This window comes from Gorilla gorilla, chromosome 18 (assembly GCF_029281585.2).
Source record: "Gorilla gorilla gorilla isolate KB3781 chromosome 18, NHGRI_mGorGor1-v2.1_pri, whole genome shotgun sequence".
In the NCBI taxonomy this organism is placed as follows: Eukaryota; Metazoa; Chordata; class Mammalia; order Primates; family Hominidae; genus Gorilla; species Gorilla gorilla.
The window spans coordinates 71448796-71475862 of record NC_073242.2 but is presented as its reverse complement, the minus strand read 5'-3'; positions in this window follow the sequence as shown (position 1 = coordinate 71475862).

The following is a 27067-nucleotide window of genomic DNA, read 5'->3' as shown; positions in this document are numbered from 1 at the left end:
ATTCTCTCTAGTTTTTATACGAAGATATTTCCTTTTCTACCGTGGGCCCCAAAGCGCTTGAAATCTCCACTTGCAAATTCCACAAAAAGAGGGTTTCAAATCTGCTCTGCCTAAAGGAAGGATCAACTCTGTGAGTTGAACACACGCAACCCAAAGAAGTTACTGAGAATTCTTCTGTCTAGCATTAGATGAAAAAATCCCGTTTCCAACGAAATCCTCAAAGAGGTCTAAATATACACTTGCTGACCTTACACACAGAGTGTTTCCAAACTGCTCTATGAAAAGAAAGGTTAAACTCTGTGAGGGGAATGCACACAACACAAAGTGATTTCTGAGAATGATTCTCTCTAGTTTTTATACGAAGACATTTCCTTTTCTACCGTGGAACCGAAAGCGCTTGAAATCTCCACTTGCAAATTCCACAAAAAGAGGGTTTCAAATCTGCTCTGTCTAAAGGAAGGTTCATCTCTGTGAGTTGAACACACGCAGCCCAAAGAAGTTACTGAGAATTCTTCTGTCTAGCATTAGATGAAAAAATCCCGTTTCCGACGAAATCCTCAAAGAGGTCCAAATATCCACTTGCAGACTTTACAAACAGAGTGTTTCCAAACTGTTCTATTGAAAGAAAGGTTAAACTCTGTGAGTGGAACGCACACAACACAAAGTGGTTTCTGAGAATGATTCTCTCTAGTTTTTATACGAAGATATTTCCTTTTCTACCGTGGGCCACAAAGCGCTTGAAATCTCCACTTGCAAATTCCACAAAAAGAGGGTTTCAAATCAGTTCTGTCTAAAGGAAGGATCAACTCTGTGAGTTGAACACACGCAACCCAAAGAAGTTACTGAGAATTCTTCTGTCTAGCATTAGATGAAGAAATCCCGTTTCCAACGAAAACCTCAAAGAGGTCCAAATATCCACTTGCAGACTTTACAAACAGTGTGTTTCCAAACTGCTCTATGAAAAGAAAGCTTAAACTCTGTGAGTGGAACGCACGCATTACAAAGTGGTTTCTGAGAATGATTCTCTCTAGTTTTTATACGAAGATATTTCCTTTTCTACCGTGGGCCCCAACGCGCTTGAAATCTCCACTTGCAAATTCCACAAAAAGAGGGTTTCAAATCTGCTCTGCCTAAAGGAAGGTTCAACTCTGTGAGTTGAACAAACGCAACCCAAAGAAGTTACTGAGAATTCTTCTGTCTAGCATTAGATGAAGAAATTCCGTATCCAACGAAATCCTCAAAGAGGTCCAAACATCCACTTGCAGACTTTACAAACAGAGTGTTTCCAAACTGTTCTATGAAAAGAAAGGTTAAACTCTGTGAGTGGAACGCACGCATTACAAAGTGGTTTCTGAGAATGATTCACTCTAGTTTTTATACGAAGATATTTCCTTTTCTACCGTGGAACCCAAAGCGCTTGAAATCTCCACTTGCAAATTCCACAAAAAGAGGGTTTCAAATCTGCTCTGTCTAAAGGAAGGTTCAACTCTGTGAGTTGAACACAGGCAAACCAAAGAAGTTACTGAGAATTCTTCTGTCTAGCATTAGATGAAAAAATCCCGTTTCCATCGAAATCCTCAAAGAGGTCCAAATATCCACTTGCAAACCTTACAAACAGAGTGTTTCCAAACTGCTCTATTGAAAGAAAGCTTAAACTCTGTGAGTGGAACGCACACATCACAAAGTGGTTTCTGAGAATGATTCTCTCTAGTTTTTATACAAAGATATTTCCTTTTCTACCGTTGGCCACAAAGCGCTTGAAATCTCCACTTGCAAATTCCACAGAAAGAGGGTTTCAAATCTGCTCTGCCTAAAGGAAGGTTCAACTCTGTGAGTTGAACAAACGCAACCCAAAGAAGTTACTGAGAATTCTTCTGTCTAGCATTAGATGAAGAAATTCCGTTTCCAACGAAATCCTCAAAGAGGTCCAAACATCCACTTGCTGACCTTACACACAGAGTGTTTCCAAACTGTTCTATGAAAAGAAAGGTTAAACTCTGTGAGGGGAATGCACACAACACAAAGTGATTTCTGAGAATGATTCTCTCTAGTTTTTATACGAAGACATTTCCTTTTCTACCGTGGAACCGAAAGCGCTTGAAATCTCCACTTGCAAATTCCACAAAAAGAGGGTTTCAAATCTGCTCTGTCTAAAGGAAGGTTCATCTCTGTGAGTTGAACACACGCAAACCAAAGAAGTTACTGAGAATTCTTCTGTCTAGCATTAGATGAAAAAATCCCGTTTCCAACGAAATCCTCAAAGAGGTCCAAATATCCACTTGCAGACTTTACAAACAGAGTGTTTCCAAACTGTTCTATTGAAAGAAAGGTTAAACTCTGTGAGTGGAACGCACACAACACAAAGTGGTTTCTGAGAATGATTCTCTCTAGTTTTTATACAAAGATATTTCCTTTTCTACCGTTGGCCACAAAGAGCTTGAAATCTCCACTTGCAAATTCCACAGAAAGAGGGTTTCAAATCTGTTCTGTCTAAAGGAAGGATCAACTCTGTGAGTTGAACACACGCAACCCAAAGAAGTTACTGAGAATTCTTCTGTCTAGCATTAGATGAAAAAATCCCGTTTCCAACGAAATCCTCAAAGAGGTCCAAATATCCACTTGCAGACTTTACAAACAGAGTGTTTCCAAACTGTTCTATTGAAAGAAAGGTTAAACTCCGTTAGTGGAACCCACACAACACAAAGTGGTTTCTGAGAATGATTCTCTCTAGTTTTTATACAAAGATATTTCCTTTTCTACCGTTGGCCACAAAGCGCTTGAAATCTCCACTTGCAAATTCCACAAAAAGAGGGTTTCAAATCAGTTCTGTCTAAAGGAAGGATCAACTCTGTGAGTTGAACACACGCAACCCAAAGAAGTTACTGAGAATTCTTCTGTCTAGCATTAGATGAAGAAATCCCGTTTCCAACGAAAACCTCAAAGAGGTCCAAATATCCACTTGCAGACTTTACAAACAGTGTGTTTCCAGACTGCTCTATGAAAAGAAAGCTTAAACTCTGTGAGTGGAACGCAAGCATTACAAAGTGGTTTCTGAGAATGATTCTCTCTAGTTTTTATACGAAGATATTTCCTTTTCTACCGTGGGCCCCAAAGCGCTTGAAATCTCCACTTGCAAATTCCACAAAAAGAGGGTTTCAAATCTGCTCTGCCTAAAGGAAGGTTCAACTCTGTGAGTTGAACAAACGCAACCCAAAGAAGTTACTGAGAATTCTTCTGTCTAGCATTAGATGAAGAAATTCCGTTTCCAACGAAATCCTCAAAGAGGTCCAAACATCCACTTGCAGACTTTACAAACAGAGTGTTTCCAAACTGTTCTATGAAAAGAAAGGTTAAACTCTGTGAGTGGAACGCACGCATTACAAAGTGGTTTCTGAGAATGATTCACTCTAGTTTTTATACAAAGATATTTCCTTTTCTACCGTTGGCCACAAAGCGCTTGAAATCTCCACTTGCAAATTCCACAAAAAGAGGGTTTCAAATCAGTTCTGTCTAAAGGAAGGATCAACTCTGTGAGTTGAACACACGCAACCCAAAGAAGTTACTGAGAATTCTTCTGTCTAGCATTAGATGAAAAAATCCCGTTTCCAACGAAATCCTCAAAGAGGTCCAAATATCCACTTGCAGACTTTACAAACAGAGTGTTTCCAAACTGTTCTATTGAAAGAAAGGTTAAACTCTGTGAGTGGAACGCACACAACACAAAGTGGTTTCTGAGAATGATTCTCTCTAGTTTTTATACGAAGATATTTCCTTTTCTACCGTGGGCCCCAAAGCGCTTGAAATCTCCACTTGCAAATTCCACAAAAAGAGGGTTTCAAATCTGCTCTGCCTAAAGGAAGGTTCAACTCTGTGAGTTGTACAAACGCAACCCAAAGAAGTTACTGAGAATTCTTCTGTCTAGCATTAGATGAAGAAATTCCGTTTCCAACGAAATCCTCAAAGAGGTCCAAACATCCACTTGCAGACTTTACAAACAGAGTGTTTCCAAACTGTTCTATGAAAAGAAAGGTTAAACTCTGTGAGTGGAACGCACGCATTACAAAGTGGTTTCTGAGAATGATTCACTCTAGTTTTTATACGAAGATATTTCCTTTTCTACCGTGGAACCCAAAGCGCTTGAAATCTCCACTTGCAAATTCCACAAAAAGAGGGTTTCAAATCTGCTCTGTCTAAAGGAAGGTTCAACTCTGTGAGTTGAACACACGCAAACCAAAGAAGTTACTGAGAATTCTTCTGTCTAGCATTAGATGAAAAAATCCCGTTTCCATCGAAATCCTCAAAGAGGTCCAAATATCCACTTGCAGACCTTACAAACAGAGTGTTTCCAAACTGCTCTATTGAAAGAAAGGTTAAACTCTGTGAGTGGAACGCACACATCACAAAGTGGTTTCTGAGAATGATTCTCTCTAGTTTTTATACAAAGATATTTCCTTTTCTACCGTTGGCCACAAAGCGCTTGAAATCTCCACTTGCAAATTCCACAGAAAGAGGGTTTCAAATCTGTTCTGTCTAAAGGAAGGATCAACTCTGTGAGTTGAACACACGCAACCCAAAGAAGTTACTGAGAATTCTTCTGTCTAGCATTAGATGAAAAAATCCCTTTTCCAACGAAATCCTCAAAGAGGTCTAAATATACACTTGCTGACCTTACACACAGAGTGTTTCCAAACTGCTCTATGAAAAGAAAGGTTAAACTCTGTGAGGGGAATGCACACAACACAAAGTGATTTCTGAGAATGATTCTCTCTAGTTTTTATAAGAAGACATTTCCTTTTCTACCGTGGAACCTAAAGCGCTTGAAATCTCCACTTGCAAATTCCACAAAAAGAGGGTTTCAAATCTGCTCTGTCTAAAGGAAGGTTCATCTCTGTGAGTTGAACACACGCAGCCCAAAGAAGTTACTGAGAATTCTTCTGTCTAGCATTAGATGAAAAAATCCCGTTTCCAACGAAATCCTCAAAGAGGTCCAAATATCCACTTGCAGACTTTACAAACAGAGTGTTTCCAAACTGTTCTATTGAAAGAAAGGTTAAACTCTGTGAGTGGAACGCACACAACACAAAGTGGTTTCTGAGAATGATTCTCTAGTTTTTATACGAAGATATTTCCATTTCTACCGTGGGCCCCAAAGCGCTTGAAATCTCCACTTGCAAATTCCACAAAAAGAGGGTTTCAAATCTGCTCTGCCTAAAGGAAGGTTCAACTCTGTGAGTTGTACAAACGCAACCCAAAGAAGTTACTGAGAATTCTTCTGTCTAGCATTAGATGAAGAAATTCCGTTTCCAACGAAATCCTCAAAGAGGTCCAAACATCCACTTGCAGACTTTACAAACAGAGTGTTTCCAAACTGTTCCATGAAAAGAAAGGTTAAACTCTGTGAGTGGAACGCACGCATTACAAAGTGGTTTCTGAGAATGATTCACTCTAGTTTTTATACTAAGATATTTCCTTTTCTACCGTGGAACCCAAAGCGCTTGAAATCTCCACTTGCAAATTCCACAAAAAGAGGGTTTCAAATCTGCTCTGTCTAAAGGAAGGTTCAACTCTGTGAGTTGAACACACGCAAACCAAAGAAGTTACGGAGAATTCTTCTGTCTAGCATTAGATGAAAAAATCCCGTTTCCATCGAAATCCTCAAAGAGGTCCAAATATCCACTTGCAGACCTTACAAACAGAGTGTTTCCAAACTGCTCTATTGAAAGAAAGGTTAAACTCTGTGAGTGGAACGCACACATCACAAAGTGGTTTCTGAGAATGATTCTCTCTAGTTTTTATACAAAGATATTTCCTTTTCTACCGTTGGCCACAAAGCGCTTGAAATCTCCACTTGCAAATTCCACAAAAAGAGGGTTTCAAATCAGTTCTGTCTGAAGGAAGGATCAACTCTGTGAGTTGAACACACGCAACCCAAAGAAGTTACTGAGAATTCTTCTGTCTAGCATTAGATGAAAAAATCCCGTTTCCAACGAAATCATCAAAGAGGTCTAAATATACACTTGCTGACCTTACACACAGAGTGTTTCCAAACTGCTCTATGAAAAGAAAGGTTAAACTCTGTGAGGGGAATGCACACAACACAAAGTGATTTCTGAGAATGATTCTCTCTAGTTTTTATACGAAGACATTTCCTTTTCTACCGTGGAACCGAAAGCGCTTGAAATCTCCACTTGCAAATTCCACAAAAAGAGGGTTTCAAATCTGCTCTGTCTAAAGGAAGGTTCATCTCTGTGAGTTGAACACACGCAGCCCAAAGAAGTTACTGAGAATTCTTCTGTCTAGCATTAGATGAAAAAATCCCGTTTCCAACGAAATCCTCAAAGAGGTCCAAATATCCACTTGCAGACTTTACAAACAGAGTGTTTCCAAACTGTTCTATTGAAAGAAAGGTTAAACGCTGCGAGTGGAACGCACACAACACAAAGTGGTTTCTGAGAATGATTCTCTCTAGTTTTTATACAAAGATATTTCCTTTTCTACCGTTGGCCACAAAGCGCTTGAAATCTCCACTTGCAAATTCCACAAAAAGAGGGTTTCAAATCAGTTCTGTCTAAAGGAAGGATCAACTCTGTGAGTTGAACACACGCAACCCAAAGAAGTTACTGAGAATTCTTCTGTCTAGCATTAGACGAAGAAATCCCGTTTCCAACGAAAACCTCAAAGAGGTCCAAATATCCACTTGCAGACTTTACAAACAGTGTGTTTCCAGACTGCTCTATGAAAAGAAAGCTTAAACTCTGTGAGTGGAACGCACGCATTACAAAGTGGTTTCTGAGAATGATTCTCTCTAGTTTTTATACGAAGATATTTCCTTTTCTACCGTGGGCCCCAAAGCGCTTGAAATCTCCACTTGCAAATTCCACAAAAAGAGGGTTTCAAATCTGCTCTGCCTAAAGGAAGGATCAACTCTGTGAGTTGAACACACGCAACCCAAAGAAGTTACTGAGAATTCTTCTGTCTAGCATTAGATGAAGAAATCCCGTTTCCAACGAAAACCTCAAAGAGGTCCAAATATCCACTTGCAGACTTTACAAACAGTGTGTTTCCAGACTGCTCTATGAAAAGAAAGCTTAAACTCTGTGAGTGGAACGCAAGCATTACAAAGTGGTTTCTGAGAATGATTCTCTCTAGTTTTTATACGAAGATATTTCCTTTTCTACCGTGGGCCCCAAAGCGCTTGAAATCTCCACTTGCAAATTCCACAAAAAGAGGGTTTCAAATCTGCTCTGCCTAAAGGAAGGTTCAACTCTGTGAGTTGAACAAACGCAACCCAAAGAAGTTACTGAGAATTCTTCTGTCTAGCATTAGATGAAGAAATTCCGTATCCAACGAAATCCTCAAAGAGGTCCAAACATCCACTTGCAGACTTTACAAACAGAGTGTTTCCAAACTGTTCTATGAAAAGAAAGGTTAAACTCTGTGAGTGGAACGCACGCATTACAAAGTGGTTTCTGAGAATGATTCACTCTAGTTTTTATACGAAGATATTTCCTTTTCTACCGTGGAACCCAAAGCGCTTGAAATCTCCACTTGCAAATTCCACAAAAAGAGGGTTTCAAATCTGCTCTGTCTAAAGGAAGGTTCAACTCTGTGAGTTGAACACACGCAAACCAAAGAAGTTACTGAGAATTCTTCTGTCTAGCATTAGATGAAAAAATCCCGTTTCCATCGAAATCCTCAAAGAGGTCCAAATATCCACTTGCAGACCTTACAAACAGAGTGTTTCCAAACTGCTCTATTGAAAGAAAGGTTAAACTCTGTGAGTGGAACACACACATCACAAAGTGGTTTCTGAGAATGATTCTCTCTAGTTTTTATACAAAGATATTTCCTTTTCTACCGTTGGCCACAAAGCGATTGAAATCTCCACTTGCAAATTCCACAGAAAGAGGGTTTCAAATCTGTTCTGTCTAAAGGAAGGATCAACTCTGTGAGTTGAACACACGCAACCCAAAGAAGTTACTGAGAATTCTTCTGTCTAGCATTAGATGAAAAAATCCCGTTTCCAACGAAATCCTCAAAGAGGTCTAAATATACACTTGCTGACCTTACACACAGAGTGTTTCCAAACTGCTCTATGAAAAGAAAGGTTAAACTCTGTGAGGGGAATGCACACAACACAAAGTGATTTCTGAGAATGATTCTCTCTAGTTTTTATACGAAGACATTTCCTTTTCTACCGTGGAACCGAAAGCGCTTGAAATCTCCACTTGCAAATTCCACAAAAAGAGGGTTTCAAATCTGCTCTGTCTAAAGGAAGGTTCATCTCTGTGAGTTGAACACACGCAACCCAAAGAAGTTACTGAGAATTCTTCTGTCTAGCATTAGATGAAAAAATCCCGTTTCCGACGAAATCCTCAAAGAGGTCCAAATATCCACTTGCAGACTTTACAAACAGAGTGTTTCCAAACTGTTCTATTGAAAGAAAGGTTAAACTCTGTGAGTGGAACGCACACAACACAAAGTGGTTTCTGAGAATGATTCTCTCTAGTTTTTATACAAAGATATTTCCTTTTCTACCGTTGGCCACAAAGCGCTTGAAATCTCCACTTGCAAATTCCACAAAAAGAGGGTTTCAAATCAGTTCTGTCTAAAGGAAGGATCAACTCTGTGAGTTGAACACACGCAACCCAAAGAAGTTACTGAGAATTCTTCTGTCTAGCATTAGATGAAGAAATCCCGTTTCCAACGAAAACCTCAAAGAGGTCCAAATATCCACTTGCAGACTTTACAAACAGTGTGTTTCCAAACTGCTCTATGAAAAGAAAGCTTAAACTCTGTGAGTGGAACGCACGCATTACAAAGTGGTTTCTGAGAATGATTCTCTCTAGTTTTTATACGAAGATATTTCCTTTTCTACCGTGGGCCCCAACGCGCTTGAAATCTCCACTTGCAAATTCCACAAAAAGAGGGTTTCAAATCTGCTCTGCCTAAAGGAAGGTTCAACTCTGTGAGTTGAACAAACGCAACCCAAAGAAGTTACTGAGAATTCTTCTGTCTAGCATTAGATGAAGAAATTCCGTATCCAACGAAATCCTCAAAGAGGTCCAAACATCCACTTGCAGACTTTACAAACAGAGTGTTTCCAAACTGTTCTATGAAAAGAAAGGTTAAACTCTGTGAGTGGAACGCACACAACACAAAGTGGTTTCTGAGAATGATTCTCTCTAGTTTTTATACAAAGATATTTCCTTTTCTACCGTTGGCCACAAAGCGCTTGAAATCTCCACTTGCAAATTCCACAGAAAGAGGGTTTCAAATCTGTTCTGTCTAAAGGAAGGATCAACTCTGTGAGTTGAACACACGCAACCCAAAGAAGTTACTGAGAATTCTTCTGTCTAGCATTAGATGAAAAAATCCCGTTTCCAACGAAATCCTCAAAGAGGTCCAAATATCCACTTGCAGACTTTACAAACAGAGTGTTTCCAAACTCTTCTATTGAAGGAAAGGTTAAACTCCGTTAGTGGAACGCACACAACACAAAGTGGTTTCTGAGAATGATTCTCTGTAGTTTTTATACAAAGATATTTCCTTTTCTACCGTTGGCCACAAAGCGCTTGAAATCTCCACTTGCAAATTCCACAAAAAGAGGGTTTCAAATCAGTTCTGTCTAAAGGAAGGATCAACTCTGTGAGTTGAACACACGCAACCCAAAGAAGTTACTGAGAATTCTTCTGTCTAGCATTAGACGAAGAAATCCCGTTTCCAACGAAAACCTCAAAGAGGTCCAAATATCCACTTGCAGACTTTACAAACAGTGTGTTTCCAAACTGCTCTATGAAAAGAAAGCTTAAACTCTGTGAGTGGAACGCACGCATTACAAAGTGGTTTCTGAGAATGATTCTCTCTAGTTTTTATACGAAGATATTTCCTTTTCTACCGTGGGCCCCAAAGCGCTTGAAATCTCCACTTGCAAATTCCACAAAAAGAGGGTTTCAAATCTGCTCTGCCTAAAGGAAGGATCAACTCTGTGAGTTGAACACACGCAACCCAAAGAAGTTACTGAGAATTCTTCTGTCTAGCATTAGATGAAAAAATCCCGTTTCCAACGAAATCCTCAAAGAGGTCTAAATATACACTTGCTGACCTTACACACAGAGTGTTTCCAAACTGCTCTATGAAAAGAAAGGTTAAACTCTGTGAGGGGAATGCACACAACACAAAGTGATTTCTGAGAATGATTCTCTCTAGTTTTTATACGAAGACATTTCCTTTTCTACCGTGGAACCGAAAGCGCTTGAAATCTCCACTTGCAAATTCCACAAAAAGAGGGTTTCAAATCTGCTCTGTCTAAAGGAAGGTTCATCTCTGTGAGTTGAACACACGCAGCCCAAAGAAGTTACTGAGAATTCTTCTGTCTAGCATTAGATGAAAAAATCCCGTTTCCGACGAAATCCTCAAAGAGGTCCAAATATCCACTTGCAGACTTTACAAACAGAGTGTTTCCAAACTGTTCTATTGAAAGAAAGGTTAAACTCTGTGAGTGGAACGCACACAACACAAAGTGGTTTCTGAGAATGATTCTCTCTAGTTTTTATACGAAGATATTTCCTTTTCTACCGTGGGCCACAAAGCGCTTGAAATCTCCACTTGCAAATTCCACAAAAAGAGGGTTTCAAATCAGTTCTGTCTAAAGGAAGGATCAACTCTGTGAGTTGAACACACGCAACCCAAAGAAGTTACTGAGAATTCTTCTGTCTAGCATTAGATGAAGAAATCCCGTTTCCAACGAAAACCTCAAAGAGGTCCAAATATCCACTTGCAGACTTTACAAACAGTGTGTTTCCAAACTGCTCTATGAAAAGAAAGCTTAAACTCTGTGAGTGGAACGCACGCATTACAAAGTGGTTTCTGAGAATGATTCTCTCTAGTTTTTATACGAAGATATTTCCTTTTCTACCGTGGGCCCCAACGCGCTTGAAATCTCCACTTGCAAATTCCACAAAAAGAGGGTTTCAAATCTGCTCTGCCTAAAGGAAGGTTCAACTCTGTGAGTTGAACAAACGCAACCCAAAGAAGTTACTGAGAATTCTTCTGTCTAGCATTAGATGAAGAAATTCCGTATCCAACGAAATCCTCAAAGAGGTCCAAACATCCACTTGCAGACTTTACAAACAGAGTGTTTCCAAACTGTTCTATGAAAAGAAAGGTTAAACTCTGTGAGTGGAACGCACGCATTACAAAGTGGTTTCTGAGAATGATTCACTCTAGTTTTTATACGAAGATATTTCCTTTTCTACCGTGGAACCCAAAGCGCTTGAAATCTCCACTTGCAAATTCCACAAAAAGAGGGTTTCAAATCTGCTCTGTCTAAAGGAAGGTTCAACTCTGTGAGTTGAACACAGGCAAACCAAAGAAGTTACTGAGAATTCTTCTGTCTAGCATTAGATGAAAAAATCCCGTTTCCATCGAAATCCTCAAAGAGGTCCAAATATCCACTTGCAAACCTTACAAACAGAGTGTTTCCAAACTGCTCTATTGAAAGAAAGCTTAAACTCTGTGAGTGGAACGCACACATCACAAAGTGGTTTCTGAGAATGATTCTCTCTAGTTTTTATACAAAGATATTTCCTTTTCTACCGTTGGCCACAAAGCGCTTGAAATCTCCACTTGCAAATTCCACAGAAAGAGGGTTTCAAATCTGCTCTGCCTAAAGGAAGGTTCAACTCTGTGAGTTGAACAAACGCAACCCAAAGAAGTTACTGAGAATTCTTCTGTCTAGCATTAGATGAAGAAATTCCGTTTCCAACGAAATCCTCAAAGAGGTCCAAACATCCACTTGCTGACCTTACACACAGAGTGTTTCCAAACTGTTCTATGAAAAGAAAGGTTAAACTCTGTGAGGGGAATGCACACAACACAAAGTGATTTCTGAGAATGATTCTCTCTAGTTTTTATACGAAGACATTTCCTTTTCTACCGTGGAACCGAAAGCGCTTGAAATCTCCACTTGCAAATTCCACAAAAAGAGGGTTTCAAATCTGCTCTGTCTAAAGGAAGGTTCATCTCTGTGAGTTGAACACACGCAAACCAAAGAAGTTACTGAGAATTCTTCTGTCTAGCATTAGATGAAAAAATCCCGTTTCCAACGAAATCCTCAAAGAGGTCCAAATATCCACTTGCAGACTTTACAAACAGAGTGTTTCCAAACTGTTCTATTGAAAGAAAGGTTAAACTCTGTGAGTGGAACGCACACAACACAAAGTGGTTTCTGAGAATGATTCTCTCTAGTTTTTATACAAAGATATTTCCTTTTCTACCGTTGGCCACAAAGAGCTTGAAATCTCCACTTGCAAATTCCACAGAAAGAGGGTTTCAAATCTGTTCTGTCTAAAGGAAGGATCAACTCTGTGAGTTGAACACACGCAACCCAAAGAAGTTACTGAGAATTCTTCTGTCTAGCATTAGATGAAAAAATCCCGTTTCCAACGAAATCCTCAAAGAGGTCCAAATATCCACTTGCAGACTTTACAAACAGAGTGTTTCCAAACTGTTCTATTGAAAGAAAGGTTAAACTCCGTTAGTGGAACCCACACAACACAAAGTGGTTTCTGAGAATGATTCTCTCTAGTTTTTATACAAAGATATTTCCTTTTCTACCGTTGGCCACAAAGCGCTTGAAATCTCCACTTGCAAATTCCACAAAAAGAGGGTTTCAAATCAGTTCTGTCTAAAGGAAGGATCAACTCTGTGAGTTGAACACACGCAACCCAAAGAAGTTACTGAGAATTCTTCTGTCTAGCATTAGATGAAGAAATCCCGTTTCCAACGAAAACCTCAAAGAGGTCCAAATATCCACTTGCAGACTTTACAAACAGTGTGTTTCCAGACTGCTCTATGAAAAGAAAGCTTAAACTCTGTGAGTGGAACGCAAGCATTACAAAGTGGTTTCTGAGAATGATTCTCTCTAGTTTTTATACGAAGATATTTCCTTTTCTACCGTGGGCCCCAAAGCGCTTGAAATCTCCACTTGCAAATTCCACAAAAAGAGGGTTTCAAATCTGCTCTGCCTAAAGGAAGGTTCAACTCTGTGAGTTGAACAAACGCAACCCAAAGAAGTTACTGAGAATTCTTCTGTCTAGCATTAGATGAAGAAATTCCGTTTCCAACGAAATCCTCAAAGAGGTCCAAACATCCACTTGCAGACTTTACAAACAGAGTGTTTCCAAACTGTTCTATGAAAAGAAAGGTTAAACTCTGTGAGTGGAACGCACGCATTACAAAGTGGTTTCTGAGAATGATTCACTCTAGTTTTTATACAAAGATATTTCCTTTTCTACCGTTGGCCACAAAGCGCTTGAAATCTCCACTTGCAAATTCCACAAAAAGAGGGTTTCAAATCAGTTCTGTCTAAAGGAAGGATCAACTCTGTGAGTTGAACACACGCAACCCAAAGAAGTTACTGAGAATTCTTCTGTCTAGCATTAGATGAAAAAATCCCGTTTCCAACGAAATCCTCAAAGAGGTCCAAATATCCACTTGCAGACTTTACAAACAGAGTGTTTCCAAACTGTTCTATTGAAAGAAAGGTTAAACTCTGTGAGTGGAACGCACACAACACAAAGTGGTTTCTGAGAATGATTCTCTCTAGTTTTTATACGAAGATATTTCCTTTTCTACCGTGGGCCCCAAAGCGCTTGAAATCTCCACTTGCAAATTCCACAAAAAGAGGGTTTCAAATCTGCTCTGCCTAAAGGAAGGTTCAACTCTGTGAGTTGTACAAACGCAACCCAAAGAAGTTACTGAGAATTCTTCTGTCTAGCATTAGATGAAGAAATTCCGTTTCCAAAGAAATCCTCAAAGAGGTCCAAACATCCACTTGCAGACTTTACAAACAGAGTGTTTCCAAACTGTTCTATGAAAAGAAAGGTTAAACTCTGTGAGTGGAACGCACGCATTACAAAGTGGTTTCTGAGAATGATTCACTCTAGTTTTTATACAAAGATATTTCCTTTTCTACCGTTGGCCACAAAGCGCTTGAAATCTCCACTTGCAAATTCCACAACAAGAGGGTTTCAAATCAGTTCTGTCTAAAGGAAGGATCAACTCTGTGAGTTGAACACACGCAACCCAAAGAAGTTACTGAGAATTCTTCTGTCTAGCATTAGATGAAAAAATCCCGTTTCCAACGAAATCCTCAAAGAGGTCTAAATATACACTTGCTGACCTTACACACAGAGTGTTTCCAAACTGCTCTATGAAAAGAAAGGTTAAACTCTGTGAGGGGAATGCACACAACACAAAGTGATTTCTGAGAATGATTCTCTCTAGTTTTTATACGAAGACATTTCCTTTTCTACCGTGGAACCGAAAGCGCTTGAAATCTCCACTTGCAAATTCCACAAAAAGAGGGTTTCAAATCTGCTCTGTCTAAAGGAAGGTTGATCTCTGTGAGTTGAACACACGCAGCCCAAAGAAGTTACTGAGAATTCTTCTGTCTAGCATTAGATGAAAAAATCCCGTTTCCAACGAAATCCTCAAAGAGGTCCAAATATCCACTTGCAGACTTTACAAACAGAGTGTTTCCAAACTGTTCTATTGAAAGAAAGGTTAAACTCTGTGAGTGGAACGCACACAACACAAAGTGGTTTCTGAGAATGATTCTCTCTAGTTTTTATACAAAGATATTTCCTTTTCTACCGTTGGCCACAAAGCGCTTGAAATCTCCACTTGCAAATTCCACAAAAAGAGGGTTTCAAATCAGTTCTGTCTAAAGGAAGGATCAACTCTGTGAGTTGAACACACGCAACCCAAAGAAGTTACTGAGAATTCTTCTGTCTAGCATTAGACGAAGAAATCCCGTTTCCAACGAAAACCTCAAAGAGGTCCAAATATCCACTTGCAGACTTTACAAACAGTGTGTTTCCAAACTGCTCTATGAAAAGAAAGCTTAAACTCTGTGAGTGGAACGCACGCATTACAAAGTGGTTTCTGAGAATGATTCTCTCTAGTTTTTATACGAAGATATTTCCTTTTCTACCGTGGGCCCCAAAGCGCTTGAAATCTCCACTTGCAAATTCCACAAAAAGAGGGTTTCAAATCTGCTCTGTCTAAAGGAAGGTTCATCTCTGTGAGTTGAACACACGCAGCCCAAAGAAGTTACTGAGAATTCTTCTGTCTAGCATTAGATGAAAAAATCCCGTTTCCAACGAAATCCTCAAAGAGGTCCAAATATCCACTTGCAGACTTTACAAAGAGTGTGTTTCCAAACTGCTCTATGAAAAGAAAGCTTAAACTCTGTGAGTGGAACGCACGCATTACAAAGTGGTTTCTGAGAATGATTCTCTCTAGTTTTTATACGAAGATATTTCCTTTTCTACCGTGGGCCCCAAAGTGCTTGAAATCTCCACTTGCAAATTCCACAAAAAGAGGGTTTCAAATCTGCTCTGCCTAAAGGAAGGTTCAACTCTGTGAGTTGAACAAACGCAACCCAAAGAAGTTACTGAGAATTCTTCTGTCTAGCATTAGATGAAGAAATTCCGTATCCAACGAAATCCTCAAAGAGGTCCAAACATCCACTTGCAGACTTTACAAACAGAGTGTTTCCCAACTGTTCTATGAAAAGAAAGGTTAAACTCTGTGAGTGGAACGCACGCATTACAAAGTGGTTTCTGAGAATGATTCACTCTAGTTTTTATACGAAGATATTTCCTTTTCTACCGTGGAACCCAAAGCGCTTGAAATCTCCACTTGCAAATTCCACAAAAAGAAGGTTTCAAATCTGCTCTGTCTAAAGGAAGGTTCAACTCTGTGAGTTGAACACACGCAAACCAAAGAAGTTACTGAGAATTCTTCTGTCTAGCATTAGATGAAAAAATCCCGTTTCCATCGAAATCCTCAAAGAGGTCCAAATATCCACTTGCAGACCTTACAAACAGAGTGTTTCCAAACTGCTCTATTGAAAGAAAGGTTAAACTCTGTGAGTGGAACGCACACATCACAAAGTGGTTTCTGAGAATGATTCTCTCTAGTTTTTATATGAAGATATTTCCTTTTCTACCGTTGGCCACAAAGCGCTTGAAATCTCCACTTGCAAATTCCACAGAAAGAGGGTTTCAAATCTGTTCTGTCTAAAGGAAGGATCAACTCTGTGAGTTGAACACACGCAACCCAAAGAAGTTACTGAGAATTCTTCTGTCTAGCATTAGATGAAAAAATCCCGTTTCCAACGAAATCCTCAAAGAGGTCTAAATATACACTTGCTGACCTTACACACAGAGTGTTTCCAAACTGCTCTAGAAAAGAAAGGTTAAACTCTGTGAGGGGAATGCACACAACACAAAGTGATTTCTGAGAATGATTCTCTCTAGTTTTTATACGAAGACATTTCCTTTTCTACCGTGGAACCGAAAGCGCTTGAAATCTCCACTTGCAAATTCCACAAAAAGAGGGTTTCAAATCTGCTCTGTCTAAAGGAAGGTTCATCTCTGTGAGTTGAACACACGCAGCCCAAAGAAGTTACTGAGAATTCTTCTGTCTAGCATTAGATGAAAAAATCCCGTTTCCAACGAAATCCTCAAAGAGGTCCAAATATCCACTTGCAGACTTTACAAACAGAGTGTTTCCAAACTGTTCTTTTGAAAGAAAGGTTAAACTCTGTGAGTGGAACGCACACAACACAAAGTGGTTTCTGAGAATGATTCTCTCCAGTTTTTATACAAAGATATTTCCTTTTCTACCGTTGGCCACAAAGCGCTTGAAATCTCCACTTGCAAATTCCACAAAAAGAGGGTTTCAAATCAGTTCTGTCTAAAGGAAGGATCAACTCTGTGAGTTGAACACACGCAACCCAAAGAAGTTACTGAGAATTCTTCTGTCTAGCATTAGACGAAGAAATCCCGTTTCCTACGAAAACCTCAAAGAGGTCCAAATATCCACTTGCAGACTTTACAAACAGTGTGTTTCCAAACTGCTCTATGAAAAGAAAGCTTAAACTCTGTGAGTGGAACGCACGCATTACAAAGTGGTTTCTGAGAATGATTCTCTCTAGTTTTTATACGAAGATATTTCCTTTTCTACCGTGGGCCCCAAAGCGCTTGAAATCTCCACTTGCAAATTCCACAAAAAGAGGGTTTCAAATCTGCTCTGCCTAAAGGAAGGATCAACTCTGTGAGTTGAACACACGCAACCCAAAGAAGTTACTGAGAATTCTTCTGTCTAGCATTAGATGAAGAAATCCCGTTTCCAACGAAAACCTCAAAGAGGTCCAAATATCCACTTGCAGACTTTACAAACAGTGTGTTTCCAAACTGCTCTATGAAAAGAAAGCTTAAACTCTGTGAGTGGAACGCACGCATTACAAAGTGGTTTCTGAGAATGATTCTCTCTAGTTTTTATACGAAGATATTTCCTTTTCTACCGTGGGCCCCAAAGCGCTTGAAATCTCCACTTGCAAATTCCACAAAAAGAGGGTTTCAAATCTGCTCTGCCTAAAGGAAGGTTCAACTCTGTGAGTTGAACAAACGCAACCCAAAGAAGTTACTGAGAATTCTTCTGTCTAGCATTAGATGAAGAAATTCCGTATCCAACGAAATCCTCAAAGAGGTCCAAACATCCACTTGCAGACTTTACAAACAGAGTGTTTCCAAACTGTTCTATGAAAAGAAAGGTTAAACTCTGTGAGTGGAACGCACGCATTACAAAGTGGTTTCTGAGAATGATTCACTCTAGTTTTTATACGAAGATATTTCCTTTTCTACCGTGGAACCCAAAGCGCTTGAAATCTCCACTTGCAAATTCCACAAAAAGAGGGTTTCAAATCTGCTCTGTCTAAAGGAAGGTTCAACTCTGTGAGTTGAACACACGCAAACCAAAGAAGTTACTGAGAATTCTTCTGTCTAGCATTAGATGAAAAAATCCCGTTTCCATCGAAATCCTCAAAGAGGTCCAAATATCCACTTGCAGACCTTACAAACAGAGTGTTTCCAAACTGCTCTATTGAAAGAAAGGTTAAACTCTGTGAGTGGAACGCACACATCACAAAGTGGTTTCTGAGAATGATTCTCTCTAGTTTTTATACGAAGATATTTCCTTTTCTACCGTTGGCCACAAAGCGCTTGAAATCTCCACTTGCAAATTCCACAGAAAGAGGGTTTCAAATCTGTTCTGTCTAAAGGAAGGATCAACTCTGTGAGTTGAACACACGCAACCCAAAGAAGTTACTGAGAATTCTTCTGTCTAGCATTAGATGAAAAAATCCCTTTTCCAACGAAATCCTCAAAGAGGTCTAAATATACACTTGCTGACCTTACACACAGAGTGTTTCCAAACTGCTCTATGAAAAGAAAGGTTAAACTCTGTGAGGGGAATGCACACAACACAAAGTGATTTCTGAGAATGATTCTCTCTAGTTTTTATACGAAGACATTTCCTTTTCTACCGTGGAACCGAAAGCGCTTGAAATCTCCACTTGCAAATTCCACAAAAAGAGGGTTTCAAATCTGCTCTGTCTAAAGGAAGGTTCATCTCTGTGAGTTGAACACACGCAGCCCAAAGAAGTTACTGAGAATTCTTCTGTCTAGCATTAGATGAAAAAATCCCGTTTCCAACGAAATCCTCAAAGAGGTCCAAATATCCACTTGCAGACTTTACAAACAGAGTGTTTCCAAACTGTTCTATTGAAAGAAAGGTTAAACTCTGTGAGTGGAACGCACACAACACAAAGTGGTTTCTGAGAATGATTCTCTCTAGTTTTTATACAAAGATATTTCCTTTTCTACCGTTGGCCACAAAGCGCTTGAAATCTCCACTTGCAAATTCCACAAAAAGAGGGTTTCAAATCAGTTCTGTCTGAAGGAAGGATCAACTCTGTGAGTTGAACACACGCAACCCAAAGAAGTTACTGAGAATTCTTCTGTCTAGCATTAGACGAAGAAATCCCGTTTCCAACGAAAACCTCAAAGAGGTCCAAATATCCACTTGCAGACTTTACAAACAGTGTGTTTCCAAACTGCTCTATGAAAAGAAAGCTTAAACTCTGTGAGTGGAACGCACGCATTACAAAGTGGTTTCTGAGAATGATTCTCTCTAGTTTTTATACGAAGATATTTCCTTTTCTACCGTGGGCCCCAAAGCGCTTGAAATCTCCACTTGCAAATTCCACAAAAAGAGGGTTTCAAATCTGCTCTGTCTAAAGGAAGGTTCATCTCTGTGAGTTGAACACACGCAGCCCAAAGAAGTTACTGAGAATTCTTCTGTCTAGCATTAGATGAAAAAATCCCGTTTCCAACGAAATCCTCAAAGAGGTCCAAATATCCACTTGCAGACTTTACAAACAGAGTGTTTCCAAACTGTTCTATTGAAAGAAAGGTTAAACTCTGTGAGTGGAACGCACACAACACAAAGTGGTTTCTGAGAATGATTCTCTCTAGTTTTTATACAAAGATATTTCCTTTTCTACCGTTGGCCACAAAGCGCTTGAAATCTCCACTTGCAAATTCCACAAAAAGAGGGTTTCAAATCAGTTCTGTCTAAAGGAAGGATCAACTCTGTGAGTTGAACACACGCAACCCAAAGAAGTTACTGAGAATTCTTCTGTATAGCATTAGACGAAGAAATCCCGTTTCCAACGAAAACCTCAAAGAGGTCCAAATATCCACTTGCAGACTTTACAAAGAGTGTGTTTCCAAACTGCTCTATGAAAAGAAAGCTTAAACTCTGTGAGTGGAACGCACGCATTACAAAGTGGTTTCTGAGAATGATTCTCTCTAGTTTTTATACGAAGATATTTCCTTTTCTACCGTGGGCCCGAAAGTGCTTGAAATCTCCACTTGCAAATTCCACAAAAAGAGGGTTTCAAATCTGCTCTGCCTAAAGGAAGGTTCAACTCTGTGAGTTGAACAAACGCAACCCAAAGAAGTTACTGAGAATTCTTCTGTCTAGCATTAGATGAAGAAATTCCGTATCCAACGAAATCCTCAAAGAGGTCCAAACATCCACTTGCAGACTTTACAAACAGAGTGTTTCCAAACTGTTCTATGAAAAGAAAGGTTAAACTCTGTGAGTGGAACGCACGCATTACAAAGTGGTTTCTGAGAATGATTCACTCTAGTTTTTATACGAAGATATTTCCTTTTCTACCGTGGAACCCAAAGCACTTGAAATCTCCACTTGCAAATTCCACAAAAAGAGGGTTTCAAATCTGCTCTGTCTAAAGGAAGGTTCAACTCTGTGAGTTGAACACACGCAAACCAAAGAAGTTACTGAGAATTCTTCTGTCTAGCATTAGATGAAAAAATCCCGTTTCCATCGAAATCCTCAAAGAGGTCCAAATATCCACTTGCAGACCTTACAAACAGAGTGTTTCCAAACTGCTCTATTGAAAGAAAGGTTAAACTCTGTGAGTGGAACGCACACATCACAAAGTGGTTTCTGAGAATGATTCTCTCTAGTTTTTATACAAAGATATTTCCTTTTCTACCGTTGGCCACAAAGCGCTTGAAATCTCCACTTGCAAATTCCACAGAAAGAGGGTTTCAAATCTGTTCTGTCTAAAGGAAGGATCAACTCTGTGAGTTGAACACACGCAACCCAAAGAAGTTACTGAGAATTCTTCTGTCTAGCATTAGATGAAAAAATCCCGTTTCCAACGAAATCCTCAAAGAGGTCTAAATATACACTTGCTGACCTTACACACAGAGTGTTTCCAAACTGCTCTAGAAAAGAAAGGTTAAACTCTGTGAGGGGAATGCACACAACACAAAGTGATTTCTGAGAATGATTCTCTCTAGTTTTTATACGAAGACATTTCCTTTTCTACCGTGGAACCGAAAGCGCTTGAAATCTCCACTTGCAAATTCCACAAAAAGAGGGTTTCAAATCTGCTCTGTCTAAAGGAAGGTTCATCTCTGTGAGTTGAACACACGCAGCCCAAAGAAGTTACTGAGAATTCTTCTGTCTAGCATTAGATGAAAAAATCCCGTTTCCAACGAAATCCTCAAAGAGGTCCAAATATCCACTTGCAGACTTTACAAACAGAGTGTTTCCAAACTGTTCTATTGAAAGAAAGGTTAAACTCTGTGAGTGGAACGCACACAACACAAAGTGGTTTCTGAGAATGATTCTCTCCAGTTTTTATACAAAGATATTTCCTTTTCTACCGTTGGCCACAAAGCGCTTGAAATCTCCACTTGCAAATTCCACAAAAAGAGGGTTTCAAATCAGTTCTGTCTAAAGGAAGGATCAACTCTGTGAGTTGAACACACGCAACCCAAAGAAGTTACTGAGAATTCTTCTGTCTAGCATTAGACGAAGAAATCCCGTTTCCTATGAAAACCTCAAAGAGGTCCAAATATCCACTTGCAGACTTTACAAACAGTGTGTTTCCAAACTGCTCTATGAAAAGAAAGCTTAAACTCTGTGAGTGGAACGCACGCATTACAAAGTGGTTTCTGAGAATGATTCTCTCTAGTTTTTATACGAAGATATTTCCTTTTCTACCGTGGGCCCCAAAGCGCTTGAAATCTCCACTTGCAAATTCCACAAAAAGAGGGTTTCAAATCTGCTCTGCCTAAAGGAAGGATCAACTCTGTGAGTTGAACACACGCAACCCAAAGAAGTTACTGAGAATTCTTCTGTCTAGCATTAGATGAAGAAATCCCGTTTCCAACGAAAACCTCAAAGAGGTCCAAATATCCACTTGCAGACTTTACAAACAGTGTGTTTCCAAACTGCTCTATGAAAAGAAAGCTTAAACTCTGTGAGTGGAACGCACGCATTACAAAGTGGTTTCTGAGAATGATTCTCTCTAGTTTTTATACGAAGATATTTCCTTTTCTACCGTGGGCCCCAAAGCGCTAGAAATCTCCACTTGCAAATTCCACAAAAAGAGGGTTTCAAATCTGCTCTGCCTAAAGGAAGGTTCAACTCTGTGAGTTGAACAAACGCAACCCAAAGAAGTTACTGAGAATTCTTCTGTCTAGCATTAGATGAAGAAATTCCGTATCCAACGAAATCCTCAAAGAGGTCCAAACATCCACTTGCAGACTTTACAAACAGAGTGTTTCCAAACTGTTCTATGAAAAGAAAGGTTAAACTCTGTGAGTGGAACGCACGCATTACAAAGTGGTTTCTGAGAATGATTCACTCTAGTTTTTATACGAAGATATTTCCTTTTCTACCGTGGAAACCAAAGCGCTTGAAATCTCCACTTGCAAATTCCACAAAAAGAGGGTTTCAAATCTGCTCTGTCTAAAGGAAGGTTCAACTCTGTGAGTTGAACACACGCAAACCAAAGAAGTTACTGAGAATTCTTCTGTCTAGCATTAGATGAAAAAATCCCGTTTCCATCGAAATCCTCAAAGAGGTCCAAATATCCACTTGCAGACCTTACAAACAGAGTGTTTCCAAACTGCTCTATTGAAAGAAAGGTTAAACTCTGTGAGTGGAACGCACACATCACAAAGTGGTTTCTGAGAATGATTCTCTCTAGTTTTTATACAAAGATATTTCCTTTTCTACCGTTGGCCACAAAGCGCTTGAAATCTCCACTTGCAAATTCCACAGAAAGAGGGTTTCAAATCTGTTCTGTCTAAAGGAAGGATCAACTCTGTGAGTTGAACACACGCAACCCAAAGAAGTTACTGAGAATTCTTCTGTCTAGCATTAGATGAAAAAATCCCGTTTCCAACGAAATCCTCAAAGAGGTCTAAATATACACTTGCTGACCTTACACACAGAGTGTTTCCAAACTGCTCTATGAAAAAGAAAGGTTAAACTCTGTGAGGGGAATGCACACAACACAAAGTGATTTCTGAGAATGATTCTCTCTAGTTTTTATACGAAGACATTTCCTTTTCTACCGTGGAACCGAAAGCGCTTGAAATCTCCACAAGCAAATTCCACAAAAAGAGGGTTTCAAATCTGCTCTGTCTAAAGGAAGGTTCATCTCTGTGAGTTGAACACACGCAGCCCAAAGAAGTTACTGAGAATTCTTCTGTCTAGCATTAGATGAAAAAATCCCGTTTCCGACGAAATCCTCAAAGAGGTCCAAATATCCACTTGCAGACTTTACAAACAGAGTGTTTCCAAACTGTTCTATTGAAAGAAAGGTTAAACTCTGTGAGTGGAACGCACACAACACAAAGTGGTTTCTGAGAATGATTCTCTCTAGTTTTTATACAAAGATATTTCCTTTTCTACCGTTGGCCACAAAGCGCTTGAAATCTCCACTTGCAAATTCCACAAAAAGAGGGTTTCAAATCAGTTCTGTCTAAAGGAAGGATCAACTCTGTGAGTTGAACACACGCAACCCAAAGAAGTTACTGAGAATTCTTCTGTCTAGCATTAGACGAAGAAATCCCTTTTCCAACGAAAACCTCAAAGAGGTCCAAATATCCACTTGCAGACTTTACAAACAGTGTGTTTCCAAACTGCTCTATGAAAAGAAAGCTTAAACTCTGTGAGTGGAACGCACGCATTACAAAGTGGTTTCTGAGAATGATTCTCTCTAGTTTTTATACGAAGATATTTCCTTTTCTACCGTGGGCCCCAACGCGCTTGAAATCTCCACTTGCAAATTCCACAAAAAGAGGGTTTCAAATCTGCTCTGCCTAAAGGAAGGTTCAACTCTGTGAGTTGAACACACGCAACCCAAAGAAGTTACTGAGAATTCTTCTGTCTAGCATTAGATGAAGAAATTCCGTATCCAACGAAATCCTCAAAGAGGTCCAAACATCCACTTGCAGACTTTACAAACAGAGTGTTTCCAAACTGTTCTATGAAAAGAAAGGTTAAACTCTGTGAGTGGAACGCACGCATTACAAAGTGGTTTCTGAGAATGATTCACTCTAGTTTTTATACGAAGATATTTCCTTTTCTACCGTGGAACCCAAAGCGCTTGAAATCTCCACTTGCAAATTCCACAAAAAGAGGGTTTCAAATCTGCTCTGTCAAAAGGAAGGTTCAAATCTGTGAGTTGAACACACGCAAACCATTGAAGTTACTGAGAATTCTTCTGTCTAGCATTAGATGAAAAAATCCCGTTTCCATCGAAATCCTCAAAGAGGTCCAAATATCCACTTGCAGACCTTACAAACAGAGTGTTTCCAAACTGCTCTATGAAAAGAAAGCTTAAACTCTGTGAGTGGAACGCACACATCACAAAGTGGTTTCTGAGAATGATTCTCTCTAGTTTTTATACAAAGATATTTCCTTTTCTACCGTTGGCCACAAAGCGCTTGAAATCTCCACATGCAAATTCCACAGAAAGAGGGTTTCAAATCTGTTCTGTCTAAAGGAAGGATGAACTCTGTGAGTTGAACACACGCAACCCAAAGAAGTTACTGAGAATTCTTCTGTCTAGCATTAGATGAAAAAATCCCGTTTCCAACGAAATCCTCAAAGAGGTCTAAATATACACTTGCTGACCTTACACACAGAGTGTTTCCAAACTGCTCTATGAAAAGAAAGGTTAAACTCTGTGAGGGGAATGCACACAACACAAAGTGATTTCTGAGAATGATTCTCTCTAGTTTTTATACGAAGATATTTCCTTTTCTACCGTGGAACCGAAAGCGCTTGAAATCTCCACTTGCAAATTCCACAAAAAGAGGGTTTCAAATCTGCTCTGTCTAAAGGAAGGTTCAACTCTGTGAGTTGAACACACGCAAACCAAAGAAGTTACTGAGAATTCTTCTGTCTAGCATTAGATGAAAAAATCCCGTTTCCAACGAAATCCTCAAAGAGGTCCAAATATCCACTTGCAGACTTTACAAACAGAGTGTTTCCAAACTGTTCTATTGAAAGAAAGGTTAAACTCTGTGAGTGGAACGCACACAACACAAAGTGGTTTCTGAGAATGATTCTCTCTAGTTTTTATACAAAGATATTTCCTTTTCTACCGTTGGCCACAAAGCGCTTGAAATCTCCACTTGCAAATTCCACAGAAAGAGGGTTTCAAATCTGTTCTGTCTAAAGGAAGGATCAACTCTGTGAGTTGAACACACGCAACCCAAAGAAGTTACTGAGAATTCTTCTGTCTAGCATTAGATGAAAAAATCCCGTTTCCAACGAAATCCTCAAAGAGGTCTAAATATACACTTGCTGACCTTACACACAGAGTGTTTCCAAACTGCTCTATGAAAAGAAAGGTTAAACTCTGTGAGGGGAATGCACACAACACAAAGTGATTTCTGAGAATGATTCTCTCTAGTTTTTATACGAAGATATTTCCTTTTCTACCGTGGGCCCCAAAGCGCTTGAAATCTCCACTTGCAAATTCCACAAAAAGAGGGTTTCAAATCTGCTCTGCCTAAAGGAAGGTTCAACTCTGTGACTTGAACACACGCAGCCCAAAGAAGTTACTGAGAATTCTTCTGTCTAGCATTAGATGAAAAAATCCCGTTTCCAACGAAATCCTCAAAGAGGTCCAAATATCCACTTGCAGACTTTACAAACAGAGTGTTTCCAAACTGTTCTATTGAAAGAAAGGTTAAACTCTGTGAGTGGAACGCACACAACACAAAGTGGTTTCTGAGAATGATTCTCTCTAGTTTTTATACAAAGATATTTCCTTTTCTACCGTAGGCCCCAAAGCGCTTGAAATCTCAATTTGCAAATTCAACAAAAAGAGGGTTTCAAATCTGCTCTGTCTAAAGGAAGGTTCAATTCTGTGAGTTGCACACACACATCCCAAAGAAGTTACTGAGAATTCTTCTGTCTAGCATTAGATGAAGAAATCCCGTTTCCAACGAAAACCTCAAAGAGGTCTAAATATACACTTGCTGACCTTACACACAGAGTGTTTCCAAACTGTTCTATTGAAAGAAAGGTTAAACTCTGTGAGTGGAACGCACACAACACAAAGTGGTTTCTGAGAATGATTCTCTCTAGTTTTTATACAAAGATATTTCCTTTTCTACCGTTGGCCACAAAGCGCTTGAAATCTCCACTTGCAAATTCCACAAAAAGAGGGTTTCAAATCAGTTCTGTCTAAAGGAAGGATCAACTCTGTGAGTTGAACACACGCAACCCAAAGAAGTTACTGAGAATTCTTCTGTCTAGCATTAGACGAAGAAATCCCGTTTCCTACGAAAACCTCAAAGAGGTCCAAATATCCACTTGCAGACTTTACAAACAGTGTGTTTCCAAACTGCTCTATGAAAAGAAAGCTTAAACTCTGTGAGTGGAACGCACGCATTACAAAGTGGTTTCTGAGAATGATTCTCTCTAGTTTTTATACGAAGATATTTCCTTTTCTACCGTGGGCCCCAACGCGCTTGAAATCTCCACTTGCAAATTCCACAAAAAGAGGGTTTCAAATCTGCTCTGCCTAAAGGAAGGATCAACTCTGTGAGTTGAACACACGCAACCCAAAGAAGTTACTGAGAATTCTTCTGTCTAGCATTAGATGAAGAAATCCCGTTTCCAACGAAAACCTCAAAGAGGTCCAAATATCCACTTGCAGACTTTACAAACAGTGTGTTTCCAGACTGCTCTATGAAAAGAAAGCTTAAACTCTGTGAGTGGAACGCAATCATTACAAAGTGGTTTCTGAGAATGATTCTCTTTAGTTTTTATACGAAGATATTTCCTTTTCTACCGTGGGCCCCAAAGCGCTTGAAATCTCCACTTGCAAATTCCACAAAAAGAGGGTTTCAAATCTGCTCTGCCTAAAGGAAGGTTCAACTCTGTGAGTTGAACAAACGCAACCCAAAGAAGTTACTGAGAATTCTTCTGTCTAGCATTAGATGAAGAAATTCCGTTTCCAACGAAATCCTCAAAGAGGTCCAAACATCCACTTGCAGACTTTACAAACAGAGTGTTTCCAAACTGTTCTATGAAAAGAAAGGTTAAACTCTGTGAGTGGAACGCACGCATTACAAAGTGGTTTCTGAGAATGATTCACTCTAGTTTTTATACAAAGATATTTCCTTTTCTACCGTTGGCCACAAAGCGCTTGAAATCTCCACTTGCAAATTCCACAAAAAGAGGGTTTCAAATCAGTTCTGTCTAAAGAAAGGATCAACTCTGTGAGTTGAACACACGCAACCCAAAGAAGTTACTGAGAATTCTTCTGTCTAGCATTAGATGAAAAAATCCCGTTTCCAAC